General features: G+C 48.4%; 1 pseudogene across 1 annotated transcript; it reads left to right on the top strand.

Moving 5' to 3' along the window:
* Positions 1-1,821: 1,821 nt before the first annotated feature.
* Positions 1,822-5,177, top strand: LOC309974002 (sal-like protein 4; annotated as a pseudogene). The gene has a single exon. The product of its transcript is annotated as a sal-like protein 4 (transcript).
* The last annotated feature ends 2,361 nt before the right edge of the window (positions 5,178-7,538 follow it).

The following is a 7,538-nucleotide window of genomic DNA, read 5'->3' as shown; positions in this document are numbered from 1 at the left end:
GAACATTTCTAACTGTGAGATTGTGTAATAATTGAGTGAGCCATTCAGGGGCCATCGTTCTTCTGATCCTAACATATATTGGGTCCACACCCTATTACAATAATACATCATGTCTTTCTTAGTCATAGGCTCACGGGTATGTTTTGCCCATTTATCTAATATATTCCCCAAAGGGCTCTCCTTCAGGATAGATATTTTCCACTTTTAAAAGTTTGACAACACGAAGACAGAAAAGACGCAGACAAATTCCAACACAAAAGGCACAAATTCTAGCACTGATGCACACAAAACCAAGAGAAAACCAAGACAAGACCAACGAACCAGTTCCCAAATCGGGTAGACTTACCCTAAAAAACCAATGAACTAGTTCCCAGTGAACCGCTTCCCAGAATCAGGTAGAGTCCAACAACAATTCCCCCCTCTAGCAGGGTACCCCCACCAGATTGGCTTTCCCATAAAGGAAAAACCCAGACTGAGGGGGAATATGTTCCTAGCGTGCATGCCGGAGTGACTTACCCTCCAGAATCGAATCGAGTCCATCGACTTGTAGCCCCAGATGGAACCGAAGTTCCCGAAATGGAAGTTTGTTGGTTCCTTGCCTCAACTGCCAAGTGCTGGGGTAGCTGGTGCCGCTTCAAGGGAACTTTGAAGGGAAGATCCTCAGGACAATGGTCCTGGCAGCTGCTAGGGCCCTGCCCCAATATTCCCTGAGCGGGGCCGGCTAGCCATGAGCAGCAAGGCTCCTGGCTGGCTAAGGCAAATTTGTTACTGAGTCCAAGCTCGCCCTGCTCGCTGGACGACAGGCTAACGAATCGGAGATGAGGTGTTGAGGCAAAGGAATACAACTTTATTTGGAAATCTGGCAGACTGAGAAGACGGCAGACTAGTGTCTCTGAAAAACCATCTTATCTGGGTCTGGATGCCAGTTTCTTTTATAGAATCAGAGAGGGAGAGGCGGTGAGGAAGTGAAGTAAAAGGGCCATCAGTCTTGCAAAACATCTCCTGGAATCTAGATGCGGTTTTGTAATAGCTTTCTGTTTGCTGCTCTAACATTACCACAAGCTTAGTGGCTTACAGGATACAAATTTATCTCACAGTTCTGGAGGTCAGCAGTACAAAATGGGTCCCAGTGCTAAAATCAAGGTGCTGGCAGGGCTGCATTCCCTTCTAGAGACTTCAGGGGAGAATCGGCTTCCTTGCCTTTTCCAGTTTCTAGAGGCTGCCCACATTCCTTGGCTCTGGTCCCTTCCCCCCATCTTCAAAGCCAGCAGGTTCAGCCTTTCTCACATCACATCATTCTGACTCACGTCCATTGTCACATTTCTTTCTCTGACTCTGTCTCCTCTTCTGCCTCCCTCTTCTACTTTTAAGGACTCTTGTGATTGCATTGTGCCCATGTGGATAATTCAAGATAATTTCTCTATGTTGAGGTTGGCTGATTAGAAACCTAGATTCCACCTTCAATCTTTTTTAAAAATTAATTAATTAATTTGGTTGCTCCAGGGCTCCTTAGTTGCAGCAGGCAGGCTCCTTAGTTGCGGCTTGCAGGCTCCTTAGTTGTGGCATACGAACACTTAGCTGCAGCATGTGTGTGGGATCTAGTTCCCTGACCAGGGATCAAACCCGGGCCCCCTGCATTGGGAATGTGGAGTCTTCACCACTGCACCACCAGGGAAGTCCCCATCTTCAATCTTAATTCGCCTTTGCCATGTAATGTGCCACGTTCAATGGGGATTAGGATGCAGACATATTTGAGGAGGCATTATTCTACCTACCACACAAATTAAGAACTTAAAGACAGCATCAGGAATTTACTGGGACATGCGCGTTCCTGCCGAAGGGGGGTGAATTTCCCAGCTCCAGGAATTTGTGGCAGAGTGGGCAAATAACTGCGGCTCTCCAGGAGCCCCGATGCTCGCACCACGTTGAGGCGCCAAGCAGGCGAAACCGCAACACATCACCTGGGAGGAGGACCAGGGCGACCAGGAGGACAGCAGCCGCAGCAGGGGGCCCCGGAGCGTGCATACGCGGCGCCGGCGGCGGGGGAGCCGGGTGCTCCAATGAACTCCCCAGGGGGTGGCGATGACGTGACTGTGGACCGAGCAGGGATAAAGAGGCCTCGGCGGGAGGAGACTCACATCTGTGAGAAACGCCGTGCCAAGTTGTTCAGTTTCTCAGAGTTCTTAGACCATAAGAAAAATCGCACTAAACATCCACCTGTCCTCATCATGAACGACAGCGAGGGGCCGGTGCCTTCAGAAGATTTCTCCGGGGCTGTGCTGAGCCACCAGTCACACAGCCCAAGCAGAAAGGATGGTCACAGAGAGGATGATGGCAGCTCAGGGGACACGAAGGAGAAGCCGGGGCAGAGTCCGTCGTGTACTTCAAGACGGAGGCCGCCCTGCCACCCACACCCCAGGACATAAGCTATTTACCCAAAGGCAAAGTGGCCAACACCAATGTCACGCGTCAAGCACTACGGGGCACCGAGGCGGCCGTGAACCGGCGGAGCGTGGACGCGCCCCCAGCCCTGCTGCCCGGCGCCAGCAGCATCCCCTGGGTCCTCGAGCAGATCCTGTGTCTGCAGCAGCAGCAGATCCAGCTCGCGGAGCAGATCTGCATGCAGGTGAACCTGTGGACCTCCCACGCCCTCCACTCCAGCGGCGTGGCCGGAGCCGACTCCCTGAAGACGCTGGGCGGCCACGTGTCCCAGCAGGCTTCGGCGGCTGTGGCTCTACTTATCCGGAAAGCGGGGAGACCAGCTTTGCCCCCTGAACACCTTGAAACCAGCCAAGCTACCTCACACCAGCATCCCTTCCGTTGCCAGCTCCGCGTCCCCGGCGCTGACGCCCTTCTCCCTGAAGCCAGATGGGACCCAGGTGCTCCCCAGTGTCCTGTCGTGCCCCTCGGGGGTGTTGCTACCTCAGGCCCCAGGCTCTGTGCTCTTCCAGAGCCCCTTCTCCGCCGTGGCATTAGACCCGTCCAAGAAAGGGAAAGGAAGCCACCGAGTGTCTCCCCGGTACATGTCAAACCCAAGGACAAAGTCCTCTACAAGCACAAGTGTAAGTACTGTAGCAAGGCTTTGGGGACTGATAGCTCCTTGCAGATCCACCTCCGCTCCCACACTGGAGAGAGACCCTTCGTGTGCTCTGCCTGCGGCCACTGGTTCACCCCCAAGGGCGACCTCAAGGTGCACGTTCATCAGCATCCCCAGGTGAAGGCAAACCCCCAGCTGTTTGCCAAGTCCATGACAAGATGGCGGCAGGCAGTGGCCTTCCCTACGCGCTCTCTGGCCCTGTCTCCGTAGACGAATCTCTCTAAGGAGGGCCCATCTTTGCGATGGGGACCCCCAATGTAGGGCTACCTCAGAATCTCTCTTTGGGGACTAACCCCAAGGACCTCATGGTGGCCCATTGCCCACCAATCTGCAGCCCAGCCCTTCTCCGGAAAGTGAGGATGGATCCATCCTACCCGGGGAGAGGTTAAACCATAATCCCCTGAGGGCTGGTGGCTTCCAAGGGAGTGGGACACCTGAGCTGGGGTCAGAGACCCTGAAATTTCAGCAGCTGGTGGAGAACATCAACAAGACCACCACCGATCCCAACGAATGTCTCATATGCCACCGTGTCTTAAGCTGCCAAAGTTCCCTCATAATGCATTATTGCACCCACACCGGGGAGAGGCTGTTCCAGTGTAAGATCTGTGATTGAGCCTTCTCCACCAAAGGCAACCTGAAGACGCACTTTGGGGTGCACTGGACCAACACGTCCATAAAGATGCAGCATTCGTGCCCCATCCGCCAGAAGAAGTTTACCAACGCGGTCATGCTGCAGCAGCATATTCAGATGCACATGGGCTGTCAGATTCCCAACACGCCTCTACCGGAGAATCCCTGTGACTTTATGTGTCCCGAGCCAATGATGGTCGATGAAAATGTCAGTACAAGCATCGTCTGTCATGATGATGTCGAGAGCATCGATGTAGAGGAAGTCTGCTCCCAGGAGGCCCCTGGCAGCTCCTCGAAGCTCCCCATGCCCCTTCCTAGCATCCACTTGCCATCACCTACTCTAGGGCTGGCCTCGGTGGCTTCCCTAGATGCCCTGGGGAAGGCGGGTCTCGCTGGTCTTGTCCTGCAGCGACAGAGCAGCTGAGAAAATGGTTCAGTGGAGAGCGGTGGCTTGACCAAAGACTCTTCCTCCTCGGTGATGGGGGACCAGGAGTATCTGAGCCGAGGTCCAGATGTCCTGGAGACCACGTCCTTCCAGGCAGTCTCCCCAGCCAATAGCCAAGCGGAGAGTGTCAAGTCCAAGTCTCCCGATGCTGGTGGCAAAGTGGACAGCTCCGAGAACAGCCGCACTGAGATGGAAGGTCAGAGCAGTGGCCCACAGACATTTATCTGAGCCCAGCCAACCTATGTCAAAGTTGAAGTTCCTGGTGCATTTGTTGGTCCTGCGACCATGTCCGCAAGTATGACACCCTTGTTAGCGGTCTAGCCCCGAAGACAGCCCAAGCAGCACAGCTGCACAAGGTGCAGGAAGAACTTCTCACCTGCGAGCGTGCTTCAGATTCACGAGCAGACTCACACTGGGGAGAAGCCTTTCGTGTGTAACATTTGTGGGCGAGCTTCTACCACCAAAGGCAACTTGAAGGTCCATTATATGACGCATGGGGCCAACAAGAGCTCAGCACGCCGTGGCAGGAAGCTGGCCATGGAGAACACCATGGCTCTATTAGGAACGGACGGAAAGAGGGTCCCCGAGATATTTCCCAAGGAAATCCTGGCCCCTTCAGTGACGGTGGACCCTGTTGTGTGGAACCAGTACACCACCATGCTCAACGGTGACCTGGCCATGAAGACCAACGAAATCTCCGTGATCCAGTGTGGTGGCATTCCCACCTCCCAGTGTCGCTGGGGGCCAGGTCTGTGGTGAATAACACTGCTACCTCCAAGATGGACGGCTCCCAGTCGGCCATGAGTGCCGAGATGGAGAAGCCGGGAGCTGCCCGACAGCATCCCCAAACACCAGTTCCCTCACTTCCTGGAGGAAAACAAGATGGCCACCAGCTACGCTACAGGAGAGTGCACGTCGAAGGAGCAGTGCAGTGACCTCTCTAGAACTGTACCTTTTTTGTTTGTTTTCCTTAAAGATCCCCATCTCCTCCAGTTTTCTTCCTGATGTGCAAATAATGTTTTGAGTTGTGACCGCAACCTCAGGCACATCCTACAGTCACAATGTTGCTATGCTGCTTTGCAAAAACAAACAAACGAAAAGAAAAAAAATCATACTAAAACAAATACAGACTAGTAATTTTTTTTAATTTTGGAAAGAAGCGAGTCTTGCAGAGTACTTTTGTTACTTGCAACAAACTATATACATAAAACCTTTGTAAAACCTAGAGTAACTGTTTCCAAAGACTGTCACCTATTTCAAGTTGGAAGGTGTTGAACCACCATGGAGAAGACAACTGTTTTGCCTGTTTGGGGGTTGGGAGTGGGTAGGTGGGTACTGTGTACTTACTTCTGGGGTGACTGTATGCTGGTAAATGGACGTCTGTTTAGGGACCTGTTTTGTATTCTCCCAACCCTACACCCATTTTTCTCTTCTTTTTTGAATGTACTTTTTTTTTTTTTTAAACCAAGGTTGTAGAATTCCAATTTTTTTTTCAACCTTGGAACCTTAAGTAGAATGCCCTAAAGTGGACGGATTTTAGTCCTTAGAGAGTCAACATGTGTGTTGCTGCTTATTTAAATGCAGTTCAGTTGGAGCCCCAAGAGTGCCAAGGTCCTCCCTATGCTTTCCAGATGCCTTCTTCTTCCTAAAACCAGGAGAGGTGAGCACCTGAGCAGGGAATCTCAGGTGACTTAATTTAGTTCACCAGTGCCTACTCTGAAGAGCTGGGTATCCGTTCTTGAAGAAACAAGCTCACCAGAAGGGCATGTTTTCTTATTATATACTAATAACTTCTTATACTAATTTGTACCAGAAGTTCCTTGATTGTGACTTATGCCAAGTAATTATGAAGATTTTTTTTTTTTTCTGAGTATTGCATGAAGGCTACCAAGTTGGAACAGGCAAGTCTTGGGTGTGAAAGCTTTCATTTATCTACATCATTCATGTGTTATTTTTGTAGCTATAGTCTCTATTTTCTTATTTGATGACCGCTGAAGTGTTCCTAGGCCCTGTTGTAAACCTAAGAGTTGATGTATTCGTGGAGCAGTTGGAAGTTCAAGATGTTGTTGTGGTTCTTTTTTTCTTAATCCCCCTTTTGTATATGTGATATTAAGCAGACAATGAAGCTTTACTCTTGAGGATTTAACAAGGAAGGAGAAAGAAAGACCCACATTTCTAGGTGAAGTCTTTGCCCCTCAATGTGGAAAAGTGGATTGTGACTGTTCTCAAGTCTGTCTCTCGGTAATTGCACCTGATTTTAGGATTCAAAAAAATTTTTTTTTGTTTTGCCAAGTTGTGCCTTTCCTTCTGGAATTGTAAGTGAACACAGTAATAGGACCTGTTTACACTGTGAAGTGGATATTGTTACAGAAAATACACCAGAGGCTTTCTCACTTGTTAAGCTAATAATGCCTCGTGAATGTATTATCTACAGAGAAACCCCTGTAGTTTTTACCTGCTGATGCTGTCTGTCTGCTGGAGAATAAATTTTGGATGTTTCTTTGTTTCACCAAAAAAAAAAAAAAAAAAAAGACAGCATCAGCATTTTCTCCTGAACCATCAAAAAGATGATTGACATTTGAAATACTCCAAATGTATAAATTCTAAAGTTTAAATGTTTGAAATGCTCAGGAGACAGTTTACATGGACATGGAAAGGTAAGTCTCTCTGTAGGCTAAGCCCTAATTTAGAGGCAAGAAATTTATTGGAAAAAAATCAGGTTATTTTTACAAACTGGCTATTTATTTTTGAATAATTCAGGAAAAATTCCCCATTGCTTAATTTCAATTATATCCTCCCAGCAACAGTACTAATCATATACAATATAACCATAGCATTACATAGTACCCACGTATTAAATTTTGAAATGTAAAATACCCATAACATAAAACCAGAGGGGAAAAATTCTTATAAAGCATTTTAAAATCAGCAAAGCATTATCCTTTTCTTAGCCAACTGGGAAGCTTCTTCATAATACCACTGAGATTACTCCCTCCTTCCCTGAAGACAAAGTTATGCTTAAAGCTGCCCAAATATGTAAAGACAATGATGAATAGAGTTTACTGCAGATACATCACCAAATAAGAAAAAGGGTGAATTTTATGGTACATGAGTTATGGTATTGAATTATATCTCAATAAAGATGTTACTAAAAAAAAGTTCAGAGACTCATAAGTGGTAGATCTTCCACATTTAAGTAAGACTAGGCTTTTCAATAAGTTTATATGTCCTGAGTACTTATTAAGGACCAGAATTTTTCTAAGTATTCTCTTAGAAATACTCATCTAATCCTTACAATAACCCTATAAGATAAGCACCCCACACATAAAGAAACTGTGGCTTGCCTAAGATCACACAATAGTAAAT

Source organism: Leucopleurus acutus, assembly GCF_964270905.1.
Source record: "Leucopleurus acutus genome assembly, chromosome: 17".
Lineage (NCBI taxonomy): Eukaryota > Metazoa > Chordata > Mammalia > Artiodactyla > Delphinidae > Leucopleurus > Leucopleurus acutus.
The sequence above is the reverse complement of the archived record's forward strand: the minus strand, read 5'-3'. Positions and strand labels throughout refer to the sequence as shown.